Source organism: Notothenia rossii (genome assembly GCF_949606895.1).
Source record: "Notothenia rossii genome assembly, chromosome: 11".
NCBI lineage: Eukaryota > Metazoa > Chordata > Actinopteri > Perciformes > Nototheniidae > Notothenia > Notothenia rossii.
The window spans coordinates 19,043,966-19,064,422 of record NC_136910.1 but is presented as its reverse complement, the minus strand read 5'-3'; the positions used below and the strand labels follow the sequence as shown (position 1 = coordinate 19,064,422).

General features: G+C 39.1%; 1 protein-coding gene across 1 annotated transcript in view; it reads right to left on the bottom strand.

Moving 5' to 3' along the window:
* Positions 1-16,254, bottom strand: part of tbkbp1 (TBK1 binding protein 1) — a 62,084-nt gene extending 45,830 nt beyond the window's left edge. The window contains exon 1 of the mRNA XM_079658120.1: positions 15,548-16,254. The gene's annotated coding sequence lies outside the window, so the exon portion shown is untranslated. The remainder of the gene's footprint in view (positions 1-15,547) is intronic.
* Between the last annotated feature and the right edge of the window lie 4,203 nt (positions 16,255-20,457).

The following is a 20,457-nucleotide window of genomic DNA, read 5'->3' as shown; positions in this document are numbered from 1 at the left end:
AGAGCTAATAAGACAATCTCTGAATGCTGATTAATTATGGTGCATGCCGCTGCTGCTTGTTGGATTGGTCCTGATACAAGAGAGCGCTGGCTCGGATCAGAAGGAATATATGATAAACGTGAGCAGTGCATTGTGGGAACAGAGTAAGGGTGCTCCCGCTGTATGTGACGTCAGCATATATAAACGATAGATGTATCGGCTCATCACGGTGTCATTAAAAAAAAAACTTGTCGTAATGAGGGTGTGTGACACAACTGCTCAGCCACTGAAGGCCAACTGCTTTTCTTCTCTCACACACACACACACACACACACACACACACACACACACACACACACACACACACACACACACACACACACACACACACACACACACACACGCGCGAAATCCAACCCTCCTCCCTCTGTTGCCCTGTGATGCTCATCTTCTCACAGAGACTGGGGTGTTAAGGAAAGGGAGAGCATGTGGTGTGGACGTATCATACATGTGTTGGGGCAATCAAAATAAAGTAAGCAAGTGTGGGGTGGGAGGTGAAAGTGGGAGGAGATGGCATGGGAAATATAGTTGAGCTAATATTCTGAGGTCAGGGGGAAACAGCGGGGGGTCTTGGGAAAAATACATTATTAAATCTGAATGTCACACACAGGCAGAAACAAAAGAACACACACAAAAGCTTATTCTTTCACTGGTTATTGTATGAGTTTCATTATTATTTCAAAAAATAATATTATTTTGTATATTACTTTGAGGAAGTAGGAAGACACATTATATATTTGCTCAAGTACAGCACTTGAGTAGAGTTTGATCTACTAATATTTAACAAGAGTTGTTAAAAATGCTATTTTTGAGTGCTAGCTTTTGAGTGTTCCCCTTCCCGAGGGAGTTTCTCTCCCACACCCCCTCTTGCCTGAAACGCCTCAATTGGACTCATTTGTTTACTTCCATGATATAGTAGCATCACCATGTAAAACTCCCACTTCTAGCTAGCATTCCAATGCATTGTATATGAAATGGTAAGGGGAGGGACGTCTCTAAGCAGTTGACCAATCACAACAGCTAACCAATCAGAGCAGATTGGGCTCTGGTTTCAGACAGAGGGTGAAAAGAGGTGCTGCAGCACAGGCAGTATGAGGACAATAAAGTCATTTTTGAACATTAAGCATGTCACAGTAGACACAGATATGAACCAGAACATTTGCATAATATGTAATCTTTAAAAATGTATTATGTTAATATAAATAAACCACTCTTGGAACATCCGCGTTTTCTTATTTGACTTTTAAGATATACTTGGTGCTCAAAAGAGAGCAAGACTATAAAAATATGATGATCTAATACTGTAGAATATGAGACATTGCTGAATAATATACTACCCAATAAAAGGGTTTATAAAGGATTGAAATTAGCGAACTAAAATGCAACATACACATACTGGAGATGCAACCTGTGAAAATGAGCAGAGGAGATTATGGAGATAGATTTCCCTGAATTATCGATATCTCCAAATTGATTTGCGCTGGGAACCGTGAATTCATTCTGCCCGTCCTTTGTGTACAGTTCATCTGGTTATTGGCTTATGCCATGGACATTACCCCACGCAAGCAACAGCAGGAGACACAATGTTCTTGTACGCATTCTTGGACCCTGAATAGATATGATATTGTTTCAATGACAAAGAAGAGTCTATTAGTCTTTAGAAACAATGACTTATTTAACAACACCCAATGCTAGCTGGGATTTTTTTATGTTGAAAAAAAGAAACAAAACCTAAAGAAACAAAGGTATGGGCTCATAACAGTCTCATAATACACACATGCACACAGAAGGATTCACACTTGTATTTCATGATCCGCAAAAGGATTCACACTTGTATTTCCGGATCCACACTTGTGTTTTCAATGCACACACAAATGTGTTCCGTTTCATATACATGTAAATAAAATCCAAACACAGAAAAAAGTTTTACATATGTATTTTTTATCCACACATATTTGTTTTCCGTTTAAATCCCCTGAACCTGCAAACACAAACCGCTTTCTGTGCACGGATCGCTGTGCATTCGTGTGTGGGTTTTTTGAGACTCCCCTGAAGCTCACCCGATTCGTACTTGTAATTTCTCTCATCTATAGCCAATCAGATGTCTCCTCCAGTCTAAGCCAATCACATGAGCGCGCCCCCACGATGGTATGATTTCTTGCGTTCATGACACTTTATGTACGCATTTTGCACTGTCCGGTCGGCTCGCTAAACAGAGGGCAGAGCTTCAGGTGATCATGTAGAGCTGCATGTCTCTGTCAGACTCAGCAGCTGATCTGATCTCTCTCTCGCGTCCGGTTACACTTCACTCGCGTTTATGTCCATATCGATCAGATCCAGCTCTCCTAATCGGCCTTTTATAGGGAGCACCGATCAAACTATTTAGAGTGAATATCGGCGGATAATGACCGGCGGGGCTCCCTCCGTTGAAAGTTCACTGTCTAGCACTGGCTTCGTAGTGCACTGATCGATTAGGCTAAGCTAACCTGTAGCTGCTCCCTCCACACCCAACAACTTTATACAGACATAAATAAAGCGCCTGTATTCGACATACAGGAAACACACATTTAAAACGGTTTTGCCTGCCGTTTTTGTGTACACACAAGCATTCATCGAAAGTGGCGCTGAACCTTAATAATATAAAGGCTTGTATTTGCGTGCATTTCCTGGTCGGAAATTGGCAGTGTACTGAGAGTGGAGGTGTCCTGAGATTAGGTTCCATGGACCTGTCAGCTCCGGACAGCGCAAAATGCGTACATGAAGCGCTACGTCATGAACGCAATAAATCTACCCTCGTGGGGGCGCGCTCATGTGATTGGCTTAGAATTGAGGAGACATCTGATTGGCTATAGATAGAAAACATTACAATTATGTATCGGCTGACCGTCAGGGGAGTCTCAAAAAACCCACACACGAATGCACAGCGATCCGTGCACAGAAAGCGGTTTGTGTTTGCAGGTTCAGGGGATTTAAATGGAAAACAAATGTGTGGATCAAAAATACACATTTAAAACTTTTTTCTGTATTTGGATTCTATTTACATGTATATGAAACGGAACACATTAGTGTGTGCATTGAAAAACACAAGTGTGGATCCTTTTGCGCATCATCAAATACAAGTTTGAATCCTTCTGTGTGCATGTGTGTATTATGAGACTGTTCTGAGCCCATACAAAGGCATCATAAAACGCTAGAGAGTGCATTTGTTTTTTGAAGCAGAAAGAACAGCGGATTTATGTGGCAACATAAAAAGGTAAATATGACAATATGAGAGTGACGGGCTATTTAAACATTGTAAAGCGATGGGGCTTTCTTTTCTACTTGTGCTGAAATTGATCCTGAACCTAGTTTTGGGTTATTGTCATTCATGTCCTTACCAGGAAAAGCCTTATAACACTAAATAACATTTCAGAAATACAATACATAACCGTTACAGACTATACAATTTACAATCACAGCATAAGTATTGGAAAATAAAACTCAATTCATCATATCCTAGATGATATAGGGTCAACCAGCTCAGCTCAAAGCATCTACACCTGATGTACCTTCCTCCAATTTCAAGCTATTTTTCCAAACACTCTAGGAAGCCATCTCCTCTCAGCTATAATCAATCAATCTGTGAAAATTGAAAGCCGCAGAAGGAGCATACCTGAAGACGGACATTGGCAACAGATAGCAAGAGAATCTCTTGAGGAAATGTCACAGAAAAAGGGACATTTACATATGGAGAGAGCAAGTTAGAAATGGCTTTATAAATGAGGACATGCCAGTGATTAGGGGTGTAAAATCAAGAACAATCAACCCAAGCATATAGGAGCAATGTTGACTTAGGGCCTTACATTTTTTATCTTACATCAATGTTTAATTGCTGGTAATGTGCCATTAAAAGTGAGGTGGATTTGTGTGACACCAACTAAAAGTGATTGTTCTTGTTTTTAGAAGTATCCGCTTTGACCTCCAGTGCTGATTCCAGTTACTACCATCTTCTGACGTGGTGTTCTGCCTTTTTATTTTCCTCTCTCATCGCTTTGATCTTCCATCGTTATTAGAGCTTCTTTGGGGCCACGGTGGTTAGAAAGGAGGCACTTTAGTTATTCCACTAGGATATTTTGAGGTGTTTCACTTTCATGTTGCTTTGTGCTCATCAACTCCTGGAAGAGCTCTGTACTGCTCTTCTCGCTAAAGTAAGACAGAAGAAGCATTTCAATTCAGCCAGAGTCATCTTTATTGATACGCATACCTTTGAACTGTCTCGGCTTTATTATGCAGAAGACTCCTTGGATGATTTCAGATCCCTTCAAGAGAACATGCTATTAGCGTTACCATGTAAGTGAGTGTGTGTCTTACTGTTCTGGCCTGTGATAGACGGTGGTTGGTCAGGTGTAGTGGTTGAAGATGTGTTTAGCGTGCTATAAGCTTCTTGACTAACTTTTCATAACTTAAAATAAACTAAAGTGTTTGCATTTTAGTTTAAGAGCTACAGTAGCTCGGTCTGCATTTCTTGGTGTCAAGTTGATTTGTATCTTTACCTGCTCTGTACCAGGTCTTAGGTTAGTTAGGAAGATATGTTTGAGAATTAACTTAGGCATGGTCAAATATCATCACAACTAACCTGTAAATCCTGGGGTTGAAGTTATTCTGCCAACACGGACTCCCACAACATGGCCTGTTGGAGGTCCGTAAGCCTAATACCTCATTAGGCAATGCAACCTATAGAGCTCAAGAGCTGATGAGCACTAGCCCTGAAGACAGTGTAACACCTCCACAGCCTCTTTCATAGGTTAACTGGACTGAAGCATCAAGTGAAGTTTGCCATCTGACACACCGTGATCTGACACTACTGATATTGAGTATAACCTCCACATGACTTTTTTGGAGGTTATACTCAAAATAAGTTGAAATTAACTTTAGCACTATTTATCAGTGCAAGTTATGTCACACACCACATTAGAAGATGTCTCAACAGGAATCTGCATACAGCAGGAGGTCAAATAAAATATGACTTCTTAAAAAAAAAGAAAATAGGACTACCTTAAGTGGGAGTTACATTTCTTTAAGTAGTCATTATAATACAGTATTAATGTTAAAGGTGGGGTAGGTAATTGTGGAAAAACCAGCTCGAGTGCGCTAGAATTTGAAAATACACAGCCGGAAAAAATCTGCCACTTCCTTACAGACCCCCTCCTCCAACACACACGAACGCGCACATGACCAATGAGGGCACGAGATAAGTTTGTGCACAGATGGAAGGTTGACAGGCAGGTAGGCCATCCAGTTATTTTAGCCGGGCCGGCTGCTCTTTACAGTACTATGGCTTCCACAGATGACATTTTTTTATGGATTTGTTGTCAAAGCACTTAAGATATTCATTGCTATCGGGATGTTAAGAGCATTCCATGGAATATAACAAAAAGTGTATCTCAAGTCGTTTTCTCAAACGTACCTATACCCCACCTTTAAGTAGTCCCTGACAAGGCATTAAAACCTGACTTTGAATGAAAGAGTTAAGTACAACAACATTGATCTATCCCCACAATTTGTTCGCAGCATGGAAGTAAAACCTTTTAAAATATATAACATAAATGTGTTCACTTGATTGAAACTTGGAGAACTGGCAGAAAACATAAAAACAATATGACCTTTATTCAACCACACTGTGTTGTATTGATTTTGTGTTCGTAATGTATTTAAATAGTTTGACTTGATCATTCTGACACAAGCTTAATGAATTAATGGATGTAGCTAGTGTTCTAATAGCTTGGCGGGCACTACTCAACATTAATACTGTATTAGAGTGACTACTTAAAGATATGTGACTCCCACTTAAGGTAGTCCTATTTTTGTAGAAGTCATATTTGATTTGAAGATTCAAGTTGAGCACTTAGGACTTTCTGACATCTTCTAACATGGTGTGACATAACTTGCACTGAGAAAAAGTGTTTCAGTTCATTTCTGACTGTACTTTACTTTTCAGCCAGGTCCTGGTGGATGGTACTCAGGAAGACAGTCAGAATGCAAACTTCACTTGATGCTTCAGTCCAGTTACCCTGTAAAAGAGGCTGTGGAGGTGTTTCACTGTCTTCAGGGCTAGTGCTCATCAGCTCTTGAGCTCTATGGGCTGCATTGCTTAAGGAGTTATTTGACTTAAGGACCTCCAACAGGCCATGTTGTGGGAGTCCGTGTTGGCAGAATAACTTCAACCCCAGGATTGACAGGTTAGTCGTGAAGATATAGTGATGTCACTATGTCGTGGAAGTAAACAAAGCAACAATCGAGGCGTTTCGGGCAGGGGGGGAGTCTGTGGGAGAAAAACTCCCTTTAACGTGAACTTTGAGATATTAGCCTTTGCAGACCATTGACATGCAAAAAGAAAAAGATAAAACACCCCCCAAAAGCATAACACAGCCTCTTTAAAGCTAACCCCGGATGTGTTTGTTCTCCTGGCCTGCACTTGCAAGATAGCAAGTTGTTTTCTTACTGTGTGTCTGCTAGAAACAAGCAAGGTCCTCTGTTGGTTTGTTTTTGTAGGTCAAACACAAAGACTGCGATGTTGTAAATACAAAGCAGCTGGTTCACTTCACTCACTGAAGTAAAGACCTATATAAGTCCTCCTCTCCTCTGGTCTGCGAAATACAATGATGCAGCATGAAGGATACAAACAGATACTCAGTACTTTCTCTCGGTCTTGCTCAGAAGCCTACTTGTCACTCTCTCTGATGCTAGCTGTATTTTAGCTACATATTTATTGAAAATCTATGCGCTGTGCCGCGGCCCAGTTGCAAACACAAAGATTTTTTTCTCTCTCATAAAAATATTATTTTCGATCCTCTGAGTCAATCTGCCAGTGGTTTGCTACTTAGTTATTTTCCAACTGTTGACAATATGTCTGACTCTGCTGGTTTCTTTCTTTCTTTGTCAATGTATTTCCTTCAATAGAAGCTGATTGCGAACATTTTCACACATGACACTGTAGGGGCATTCTCAGATTGTGAGCAGATATTTTTAGGGGCACCAGAGGGAGTTAAGGCAGTCAAGTAACAAATGACAAGCAAGTGGGTAACCTGGATTTTCTGAGACACAAAAAGAACCCTGCAAATCCCCCGGGAGTATAAAGATTCCTGGCCCATAACGGACTTTCTACTTCTTTTCTGGAAACAGGATATCACACAGACAAGGTCCTTTCTGATGTCTATTTCCTCTCTTTTTTACTATAACTCTACTCTCGAGTCCCGCTGTCACACAGACTTAGCTGCTCACTTCAACACACATTAGGACGTTCTGTTTCGTACTACTCTACGCTGTGCCTCCACTATCGGCACGGTGCCTTGCGTGGGCACAGAGAGTGAGTGGTCACATTACACTGCGGTTACATCACATTCCTTCAGTCTCCTAAGCAACCAGGTACTGTAACAACAAAAGCAACACAACTACGTCCCCGTTATGTCATCCTCCGGTTGTCACGCAATTTTTAAGGTTCCACACGACACAGGCTGTGCGTAGACGTGGATGTGTTTGGTGCAGTCAGTGCTCTTACTCTGGAACAATGAACACAGCAGAGACAGGGCAGTGGGAGGTGTGAGGTTGTTGCTTCTGAGAGCAAACAAATATGAGTTGGGAAAGAGGTGTATCTTGTTTTTCCCTGAAAGAATATGTCAAAGTGACTAAGCTTAAGCCCAAACTCTGATAGAAAAAAAAGAGCCTTGATGCAGGTGGGCAGCCCATTGCTTTTTTTCAGAAACACAAGAAAAGAGAGTGGTCACTAACTTGGCCCACATATATTATGCCACAGTTATGTAAAAAAAAAAAAAAAACATGGAGAGAAAAGAAGGTAGAAAGGAGACAAACCCAATGAAGAGGGTGTCATGATTATGATGAATGACTATGAGAGAACAATGTAGCTCCTCAATGATGTGTCTGTCCACTTAGTCCTTTTCGGTGTGTTCAGGCAGACAAAAGCATGCCTTGATTATTTAAAGTCAATGTCAATGTGCCAAGTAAGTCAATACAGTTTTTTTTAAACTGTTGCCTAGCAGTAGTTTTCATCTTGAAAGATATTTCATCCAGGCTTATACCAATGTTTAAACACAGCTAGCTAGCATGTCCATTGCTAGCTAGCTTACAGCGTATGCGTGTACAGTTGGAACATTAGCAGGTTTGGTTGAATCATCAGACTACACAGCCAGTTCATTGGTGAGAGGTTAACATTGACTTTTTTCTTCTTAGTGTTGCCCATGAACACATCATTTTAATCATATTTCCTTGGTCATTACAACGTAAACCTTTTTAAAAGTATTTCTGGTATATTACAGTTTGTGTTTATTTTTTAGATTTAGCTGCCATACCATTCTTCTTTAGTCCATACCACAGTGGGTCTGACCTATCAGCATCCTCTGAGGAGCTAATGGCAACTACAGGTGTGTGTGCGTGCATTAATGTAGATGCTGCAGTAGCATCAGTTATATCAGGATCTTCTTTGAACAAAGAGCAAAGAACGGCACTGAAGTCTTTTCTCGTTGGAAAATATGAATGTTTGCTCTCCTCCCAACGGCTTTTGTATTAGTTTAATTTACAGATGGATCATCCAATCACCTGCAAACTATTTATTTGAAAGTGAAATTTGTAATGACGGCTTCTCACGATGATCCAAAAACGTCCATCTGGAGCGTTAGATTAATCATGCTTATCAGTTATGATAATATAGTTAACACTGACAGCATGAAATATGAGCAGTCGGGTGATGACCAGATTATCTAACACTTTATTCCTAGGTGAAACTGAAAGTGTAAGCACGATCATCAATAATGCATTATTTCACAGATCAACATTTGGTATTAATTATACTGCCCACCTAGGTTTTCTCTGAAAGTTTGTTTAGCCTTCACGTTTGTTTGTTATTAAAATCAGGTCTTCTTTTGACACATTTGACTTATCTTCGTTGATGATGCCATGTTCTCAGATCTTAACAGATACAACTATGCGAGCACTACTGTACGCTACGGCCAACAGAAAAAAGGTGTTGGTTGTTTCCTGGAATTATAAAGGCTTGATTTGTCACACAAACGTCCTTCAGGTGTAACCATTGGCAGCATTTTGCACAGTGCCATACTGTAAAACTGATTAGTACAAATCTGGCTCGTGCTCGATGGACATTACCTCCATGCCCTACGGAGCTGCCTGTCCGTCACTGCCGCTTTTTTCCTCTTGTTTTGGATTACATTTGAAAGATTGACATTCTGTGCTCTGGAACAAAATACTATTAACAGACACACAACAGCCTCTCATAGCTTTTTTTACGCCGCCAAGCCTAAGGACATATTATTGTTAATTGGATTCGGTACTTGCTGTGTTGAAAACATTTTACACATAGTCACCAATGGTGACTGTTTAGCATCATTTGGAAATGATCATTATCTTCTGTCTTTGCCCAGAATAATGATTGTTGGCAAAACTCAAATTTTGCAGACATCAAACCAAGAATCTCGCTGCACTGAGTTATAAAACAAAACATCTTACACGTTATTCAAGAGCTGGGTCTAAATGGAACATCTGATTTAAAATGGAGACAGGAGCACAGCAGCGCTTCATTTCCTCTTTGTTCTCGTTGTCCCCTCCTCCTTTAACCCTGGTGACTCTTTAAAGCCATCTATGAATATTCCAGCCGCCAGCAGGGCCTCTTCATTTGGTGATTCAGCCTGTGAGTAGCTTATATAAAAGTCCAATATTTATGTATATGAACATAATCATAGTGTAAGTGACAGAAAGAGCAGACCCAGGAGCAGGAAACATTGAAAATGAGTATGAAAAGTAGCAGAGGCAATGGAGGAAATGGAATATGTTTTACATAAATTAACACCCTGTGAATTATGTCAGCATTGTATCTGGGCAGGAGTGTGTGTGTGTGTGTGTGTGTGTGTGTGTGTGTGTGTGTGTGTGTGTGTGTGTGTGTGTGTGTGTGTGTGTGTGTGTGTGTGTGTGTGTGTGTGTGTGTGTGTGTGTGTGTGTGTGTGTGTGTGTGTGTGTGTGTGTGTGTGTGTGTGTGTGTGTGTGTGTGTGTGTGTTAAATGACCTGATATTTTTGATATTTTCATGTCTCTCAGGTGCTCAGTCGAAACAACAGGATCATCATCTATAAAGATATAAATGCAATATGTACTGAACATTGTATTGTAAGTGCTGTTAACCTCATTGTGATGTTACAATAATGTTTTTTATTACTGGCAAATGTAATAAACTTTAAGCAGGAAACAGACAGGTAAAATCAGACATTATAAACATGCAGATATTTTTTGAAAACAAAGAACTTTATTTCTAGGCGAGGATCCCAAGGGAATTATTGGCAAAAATCCTGGGCTGAACATGCATTTGTGTACCAAATGTCATGGCAATCAGCCCAATAGTTGTCGAGATATTATACTCAAAACTACAAATATTAACCTCATGGTGGAGCTAGAGGAAAAGTTTGGGGATCCCCAAAGTCAGTAGAATGTATTGTCCAGGGATGGTGTAAGTCTGTACCAATCCATATTGCAGAAAATAAGCTCTGTGGAAAAAACATGTTCAAGATATTTACATATTTTGTTTAACACGACAGTCTCGACATGTTAACACTACTTTTATAATACTTGAAGGAGAAATAATAAAAGTAAATATCTACCGTAATGCTATGAACTACAGCTAAGCTAAGCTAAGCTAACTTAAAGGCTGACTCGTGTTCTGCATGATGATGTCAAGTAGTTTCATTTAATCACTTAACTAGTTAGCAACTGCCGTTATTGAGACGCCAAAAACCTTCAGACCAGTTGGATACAGACGTGTTTTGTGTGGTAGAACAAAAAATGAGACATGTATAAATTACAGACATTATTTTCGGAATCCAACAAAAAATATTTTGAGTCGAGGAAACCAGGAAGTGCTTAAATGCTAACTAATTTGTAGGTTTAGGACTCATTCCTGATCAACTCTATAGCTGTTGAAATACTAAATGCTTAGCTAAAGTTGTGAAGGACCAATCTTGAGACAGAATTGCCACCCTTAGAGCCATGTATGCAAGAATAAATAACAAGGAAAAGTCCAGAACCCAGATTGAAAATAGACTCTAAGGTGTTGATCATGAACACTCTCACCCACGGGCCTGTGCGATGATCCCCATTTAGAACACTTTGACATGATTCATAACTGAATCATCTGAGGTTTATTCATTTATGCTAAACCCGCCCCTTTGTGAAATAGGTGAGAACAGTGTCAACGTGAGAACACCTGATCCACACTGTGCAACCATCAAGATCAAGGAAAAAGTAAAGCCCTAAATGAATGTGCCTTCCTCATGCAGCTGATAAACAAAGAAAGGAAAGGAAATAAAGCACGGTATTCTGTGCCGTTTCAAATGCAATCCTGCTTTGAAGGCCAGCTTGAAAAACATAGCCTTTAAATCAAGCAGCTATTCACCTATTGAGATCAAAACCAATGCCATGGTTTCACAACAGTGAAAATATCCAGCATATTTCTATCGCATGAATCGTTTTCAACCTATCTTTGGAAGAGAGCGATAAATCTGGTTGATTTGTTTTATGGTCTGTTCTTTTGTCGGCCGATTGGCAGAGCTGCCTTTTAAAAGGAACTTGTTAGTGAAAGAATATTGTGTTTTGTAAAGAGTGTTATATTCAGTGTTGGTAAATGGGATTGCTTTTAAAGCTGTAATTCTAAGATTCTGTCAAAGAGGATGGTCAGACCCAAAGAAAAAACAGAGTGTACATGACCCGACTACAAAGGCATTCATCTGACTTATAGACTGTCCTCACAACATTAATAAATAGTTTGCTAAAAAGCTTAAACAAAGACCTTTTGTAAATGTACGCAACTTCTGTAACCTGCTCCTAATATCTGCTTGAGAATAGTATTAGGGATAGCCTGATTAAAATTTTCAAAATCCCCAAAACTACAAAATTGTTTTGCTGCCGATACCAATCCAATATATATATTTTTTTCTCTATTGAAAATCTAAGCTGACATTTGTATGAATGCACTTTTTTTAACTCATGGTGCTCAAAATATGAAACATATATTATTTAAATACCAATCCAACAACTTGAATCTTTATGCGATACGGCTGCTTTTTTAAATATATATATATATTTCCGCATAGACAATTTTAGCAGTATTTTTGCTTAGTCAGCACCTTTGAAATATTCCAAATGACACTGAAGTGCAATTTTGTTGTTTAATTCAGAGATTTTCAAAGAATATCCATACATATACTTAGTTTTGGATCAGTAAATCAGCAACTAGCATTAATTAAGTTATATTGTGGGTAATGTAGGTACCAATTTAGGAGGAATAAACAAGACTACATTTCTTGTTCTCCTGCATTTATTTGACACTTTTTTGATAACTTTCCAACAATAAAAAGGAGTGCAATGCTAGGCAGTGAGTACTCTTTCAACTATCTACTTTAAAAAAAGAAAAAGCAGCACTGAAAGATCAAAAACCGCCATATGAATCAATTGGAGTGGCTTTGGTAGGCACTGAAAGGTAATTTAATGTGCTATTATGTTTGGAGGACTTTCTACTCACATCCTAGGAGACTCTTTCTTACTGGCTATTATCTGTGCTGAGAGATGACGGTTAGAAACATCTATAATGAAGCTTTATTATACAGCATTTACATATAAATAGTCAGAAACATTTTTTTTTAAAGATATACAGTACTTAATAATCAGCTCCTTTTCTTGAATTGCAAATCTGAGGCAACACTTTGCAAATAGATCTTTTTTGTGTAAAAGGTTTTAGTAACATTATGATAACTGTGTTGCATTGAGTGTCTACTGTGCAATGTTGTTCTTTGAAACCAGATCTGCATGGAGTAATGCACGGGTATGATTCCCCAGATTCAGCAGGATTGTTCACAACGTTGAAGTGTTGCTAACAGCCACAGTTCTAGCACAAACGTATACACACACCCTTTCTTCTGACACGTTGCGGGAGTTATTCCAGAACTGTCCTCAAGGTCAGCTGGAACAAACAAACTCTAATTCAATGAAAAGTACACTTAACGGTTGTGTGTTATGAATCATCCATGATGACGGTTGAAGCTCGTTGAACCTGTGATGCGTTCAATGAAACAAAAAGTATAAGGTCTAATATATTGGCCAGTGAGTGTCCAACTAAATAAAACAAATGGGCCATTTCCTCGACAGAATATAGTCCCTGGCATACTCACTTAACAGTGCATCGTGTTTCAGGAAAAGAGCAACAAGAGCTCTCATCAGTGGACAATAAAATACAATAGCTCTAAGCATGCAGGAGCTCGCTGGGATCCAATTTAAAGGTGTGGAGGGGGACATGATTAATCACGGCAAAAATGCAGAAAAACAAGCCCAGACCCAGAAGACACTGTACAAGAACAGCGGCTATGTGATTGATGATTAGCACGTAGGCTAACCCCATGATTGACTTTCTTAAATTAGCTCTTTTGGAAATACGGACACGTTTGGAGGTAAAGTCTGAAAACCAGGAAGATCAATGTGACCTACTGAACCCTCCCATTGGCTTCAGCAGAGACAGTGGCTGACAGACTTTGGCATGGAGCTCATTATCATCAGGCTTGTCTGAGAAATAATGACTTGGATCAGAGATCTGAATGACAACAGCATGAGTCAGTATTCAGCATCGGCCTTCGTGTTTCATGGCTACAAGTTATCAGCCTTCCCTGTTTTGCTCAGCTGTGAAAGACAAGAGGATAAACCCGTCTGCTTTTCAGCACCACGTCGCTGTCCACCCATAATCCACTCCAGGCTTTCTTTAAGGACAATAACAAGCCGCTCTAAAGCCTGACTTCATACAACAATTGTGATAAAAGCATGATTTGACACTCCTTATTTCTAATAAAAGGAGAAAGGAGAGAATTATCCTCTATTTTCTTCCCCCAGTTGAATTATCTATCCTTAGTCTCAAGTGTTTGTAGCTCCAACAGAGAAATATTGCCCTCACATTATTATTATTTTTAATCACACAAGTGATGTTGAGGTGGAATGGCAGTGGTCCACCGCTGTGTTGCAGTCTGTAATATCTCAACTGGGTAAATAAGCTGGAAATTCTGCACAGAAAGTAATTCTCCTTTACAGGATAAATTAGAAACAGCTCATGTGAGCCCTTAGTTTTCCCAGTAGTGCCACCAGCAGGTTGACAATATGTTTTCCTGCGACTTTTATACATTTGTAACGGATTTCCGTGGTCCCCAAAGAATGAGCCTACTGACTAGTGCCTCTAGTCTGGCCAACCCTAGCAACTATTCAACTCAATTTATTCTTAATTATGTTACGGAGGAAAATAAATTTCCCCCGGATAACGCATAAACCAAAACAAAGCAAAAACACATCATACTTTATGTTAAAGCAACAAAACCTGGTTGGTTAAGTTAAGATCTTGGTTTGGATTTAAATAGGCCAACTCTTATTATGCAAGTTTTCTTACAAAATTAATTAGCAAGCCTTGTCTTCCACATTGTTCTACTCCTGCATTTATCTAGCCTGATCAAGGTTTGTATTTTCACGTCAGAAATACTCCACTGAAGGGTTCAACAGCTCGCAATCACCTTAGATTAGTCGGGAAAAGTATTTTGCAGTAGTCTAGAAGAGTGCTTTTGTATTTCTATTACCAAATCGTCAGGCGTACTATTAATATAACATTACATTCAAATGATAGTCAGTGGGAGTGATACACACCGCCATTTCAGCTGTGATGTCTTCATTAAACTCTATCCGGAGTGTTCTTACCTCTCCCGTATGCAATCATATGAAAACCTCACCGTTCAGATATTCAGTACTTCTACATTTGATTGTAACCTTTTCTGATATGGAGAAAGGATGAGCAATCTATATTTAGTCTGTTTGTATTTCCAAGACAACATTTTCCAACAGCCCTATGAGCACCTCCTTTCCTTCAAATATGAACCTATTGTTTTACAGGAGGCATTAGATAACCACCAAATTTCTTTGAAAAAACAGTATATGTATTGTGCAGTTTATTACAGTGGGAACAGAAACTGATGTTTTTGGTTGCCGGGTCAGCTTTGCAACCTTTTGAAGATGGTTATTCTGAGATGTTCTATTATAAGACTGTTTCTTTATTTCTCAGTTGGCACATGCAGTTATTAAACAAGGCCAAAGGAAGACTGGTCGACAGATGTAGTAGGCTACTTTTGCTGACCGCTTCCCCCCAGCACTGAGCTGAAGTTGCAGGCTGCCTGCGGCCATGGCATGGCTCTGTGTGATGCTGATGTTACAAATGCGCGTCTCCTTTAAGGAGATGTATGCATCAGCTGCAAATGAATTGTGCGTACGATGAATAAACACAGCAGATGAGGATTTGTATCAACATTTCTAACATATCTTTGTTCAAAACAATCCTGCGATGAGTATAACGTGGTTGTTAGACATGCAGTTGCCCTGTATCTACAACACATCACAGGAAAAGACATTGCGCGCATTGTATAAGGAGAATAACTCACGCGTTCGCAATTATCGATCCATAAATGCCATCGCTTAGGAATGTAGGAGGTGCGCCCCAAAATAAGCTCTGATTCCCGGGGTCCAAAGCTCGGTAATAGCCGCTGCTCCGTTGCTCCCGCTGGGCTCCGGTGGAAGGGATAAGCACGCCTCCTGTAGCTGCTACTGAGCAGGATTGAGCATCACACCGCACACGGTGGAGCCCCACTACTGTGGGATGGTGATGTCGCGGGAATAGGAGCGTCAGTCTCTCCTTTTAAACGAGAACATACATGGCTCCTGCTTCTTGGCTCACCCCGTGTTTTAGAGTCAAGGCAACGCTTTATCTCAGCAACTTGCAGTAAAGATTATGTAATATTCTGAGTTAGATACACATTCTTTAGGAATTTAAATTAGCCCAGCAGATACAGAGTACTCACAAAGTTGTTGAACAGGAGAGGGAATTATAACACACTGGAGGGAGGGTATTCATAGCACTAAACGGAAACAACAGCTTTAATTTAATGCCACATGGTTGCACCAATGGCTTTATATTACATGCACACACTTCACACTTTCTGTTGAACATACTGGGAAGAAAAAGTGTCTGTATGTTGCTAATTGGCAAACTACTTGAAGTGTTAAAGGAGTAGAATATAGACTTATTTTTAACTATGCTTATTACTGTATATATCTGACTTTTACTGCCTTGCTTGACCCTAATTATTGCAATGCCAAGAATGAAACAGTGTTTCTTCATTTATAAGTCATATTTCAATAAACTCTTTATTTAATTTGGTTAAAATGTTTGCAAATAGTTGTCTAAACCAAAATAAAATTGTATTTTCTTTACTAATCAGAGGGGGATTACGGTGAGTGACACTCCTGTTGTGCCCTGTAGTTTGAAATAAAAGCCACACAAGTGCCCCAGCGATGGAAAAGATGTGATGAAGTGCCCTCTAGAGCAGGGGTTCCCAAACTTTTCAGCCCGCGACCCCCAAAATAACAGTGCCAGAGACTGGCAACCCCCTGTCGACGGCGGGGGGGAAATGGTTCCCAACCTGGGGGGCGCGCCTCCCTTGGGGGGGGGGCGCCAAAGGTCGCAAAGGGGCTGCCAGGCCTCAGATGATTTGAGGCCAAATATCATATTTAGACTTTTTTTTTTTTTTATACATATAATTGTAACGCAATACATGATTTTCAATAAAAGCCTTGTCTCTACATTACAATAAAATATGAAAATTAATTAATTAATTAATTAGAATAAAAATTCAATTGAGCTATTATAGGCATAAAAAGACATGAAACAGAAATGTATTATTCTTTCTTTAATAGAAATATTTCTTCTGCCCGTAAAGTGTCAATACAAGGCTTGTCTGGATAAGCGCATTTTTAAAACATAGTCATTGTCCATGCCGGTTTCAGTTGGATTACTTGCTCCAATCCGATCGGTCTCCTCCATTTTGTAGATTATGTACGACTTTTGAATCCACATAAACACATTGGCAAAATCCGGCTTACTTTGAGCATATGTTTTAAACTGTTTAATCCCTTTGTGAATTGTTTCCACTTGCGCCGTCCTTTAATTTCTTCATACAGCGGGAATCCAAATGAATTAATCCTGAGTCCAATAACCATCAAAGTCACTCCAATAGTGCTCCTTAATTACGCTTTCATCCTCCTTTAACAACATACTTCACATTCATCCAGTTTGGTACAGTAGTTGTAACATTTTTGAGACTTTTAAACTTTAATTACCGCTGTTGCGCCCCCCCCTTGTGCGTGTGTGTGTGTGTGGGGGGGGGGGGGCTCTTGGGAAAAAATGTTGGGAACCCCTTCTTCAATAGAAGAAAATGAGATGCAGTATTAGGCTGTCCTACTGTATATGCAAGAAATACTGTGATGCTCCAAGTGCTCTGTGCAAGTCAGTCCACTTCCTCATGGGACATTTATTAATGGAGAGGATATTGTCTAAGGGGGATCGTCATATTGAAACAGATACGGGACAAACACAAACTGTTAATATGACAAAGAGCCCAAAAACATCTTCATTTATAGTCTAGACTCTAAATAATTGTATTACTATGTTGCCAGCAATTGAACATACAATACAATACATACAGAACAATCTTGGAAATTGTCATTTTAGATGTTTTTTCATGCTAAAATGTCAGTAAATGCTGTTTTCAGCCTCTAAAATGTTGAGATGTCTGGCTTTTCTCTGTTTTATATCATGATGAAGTTAATATATTTTAGATTTTTGGAAAATAAAAAAACATCATTTTGGACTGGGAAGGACACTTCACTGTTTTCTAACATTTTTTAAACCAAACGATTAGATTAATATACTGCATCTCATAAATCAATAATGAAGTAATCCTTTGTTTTAGCCCTGCATACAATTGCATTTAACACTGCAGGTTACTGTACTGTTTGTAATCATATTGCACTGAACCCTAGGGCATTTGTTCCACATACTGCTCTACCCAATATGACCTTTATTTCCACTGCCTAGATGGCATGAAATATTATTTCAACCAATAAAGACTATCCCAAAGCCTGCTGGGAAAAGGGGATATTTTGGGCGCAGGATATGAGCTTGGTCAGAGTTCTCCTGCTCAGCTCATATAATCTTATCTGTCTGCTTAAAAGTACTTAGACTTAGCTGCACAGGAAGCTGGCCAACTCGGACTGATATACTGAATATTATGATAATCTTAAGGACTGCGCCGCTCCATAAACCTTTATGTGTAAGAAATACCATCTTTACTGAAATTGGGAGTAAAATATCTCAATGTGAGCCCCCCAGTGGCGTGCTGTCACTGTTAACTCAGGGGCACTCAGGAGCAGGGGTGATGTCAGCGATAGATTCATGATGGATACTCACCAAGGGTTTTGCCTTTGGGAGACGGCTCTTATCACACCGTTTCACAACTCTCCCTTTGTAAGGACGTGGTGCTATTCTTGTGCATTAAGCTCCAGATAGCTGCGTCATCTGAGAATTTGATGACACTTCTATCTGGGTTCAAGCTTTTGCAGTTGTGTGTATAGCTCGAGCAAGACAAGGAAGCTAGCACTCTTTAAAATCACATGTATGATGACCATTTTTTATTTAAAGAGGACATATTATTCTAATGTTCAACTTTCACATTTTTATTTTTTGCCTATACTGTGACATGTTTCCATTCATGTTGGTAAAGAGGAATAACAAAAGACAACAACAACAAGGGGGGATGACAAATGACAACAATTAAAACAATAGGAAAGAAGGTTCCAGCTATGATCTCACAAAAACAGTTTTCAACATTTATTTTCATTTCGTAAACTCGTTTGCCCTTTGAAAATAGAAGTAAAAGCTGTGAACTGTTCCAAGAAATTCTGACATTTTAGGAAGTTCCCTTATTCAATTTCTTGCTTGGTGTGATATGTAAAGATCAATACTAATTCCATATAAGAACTGAGTTGGAGTCATTAGGAGGTGATTAGTTAAAAGGGCCCATTATAATAATTTTCAGGTTCATATTTATATGTTGTTCCTCTACTGTGACATTTTTTCATGCTTTAATGTTCAAAAAGATCTTTTCTCATACTGCCTGCTGCAGAACCTCTTTTCCCCCTCAACCCTAAACAAAGAAGTACTGTAGAGGTGGATTTTAGCCTTTGCAGACCATTTAAATGCACAAAAACCTATATAACACACTACAGGAAAGGGAAAATCCAAAAAGTATAACAGGCATAAAGTTTAGCTATAAATATATATTTACTATGGGAACAGTATAGAAGAAGAAACTGTGGTGGGAGAAGTTTTTAAGTGAGTGTCACATATGCAATTTAAGTAAATACTACTAATAGTTTTTATGCAGAATCGTACCTTTCAGATCGTTTATATGTTAGATTGATATATTCATTAGTAAAGTGACTGTTAAAATGTGGCTCATGGGCTAAAACATTTCAGTTGTATTGATAACATGTTGTTGTTTGGGGATGTAAGTTTAACTGAATACCAATGCTGCTAAAGAATATTTAGTGCAATGACTTACTGACTGCGCACAAACACTATATGCTGCTCTGGAAATGTCAAGAATTAGCATTAAGAAATTGCTTCTATTAGAGCATATGTGCATAGGCTTTCTGTTGCTCCCTACAGCAACATACAGATATGAAGAGCCCAGAAACACAACTCCCACATTAAAATGTGATGCAAAGACATTTACCTGGTTTAGTTTGAAAATCCAGAGAGTCCTGAATATAAATGATTCATTTTACGAGAATCTCAATTTCACTTGTCTACGTCATCCATTAAATAACATTCTTGTGGGTGTTCCTTATATAACATAACATACATTTTTTATGTTGGGATTTCTTCACTGCATTTCATTCATTCTCCCATGAGGGACTGACATCAATCCTGCACACAGTGGGCAGAAAGAAGGTAAAACACGTTTTAAAACATTGTTTTGAGCTTATGGGTAAAAACAAAGTAGCAAACAAGCATCTTCAGGTTCAAACATATTTGACAGGTGAAAGCAATTGGTATAGCTTCAAGCCTGAACTAAATATGTTTTGTTTATTTTAATGTTCGATTGTAGATTTTTTCAAAGATAATAAGCGGTTATGAGAAGTAAATTATTAATAATGGATAACTCCGCTGCAGCCTGTTTTTTTGTATGCAATGCAACCCCACATTAGTTCAATCTTAAATAGATTGAATTTGAAAATAACCATTTATGTTGAGGGGAATAACATTTCAATCTTATTAATGCAGCAGTATGGCATGTTGATGCAAGTTTATAGCTGAATACCAACCTTTCATCTTTTTGGAAAAATATACAAACATTTTATTTTCTGGTCCTTGACATGTGTTTTTATACAGTGCGGCCAATATCCATAATGAAATATCAGGAAGCATGCCCTCTTAAATGTCTTATATGTG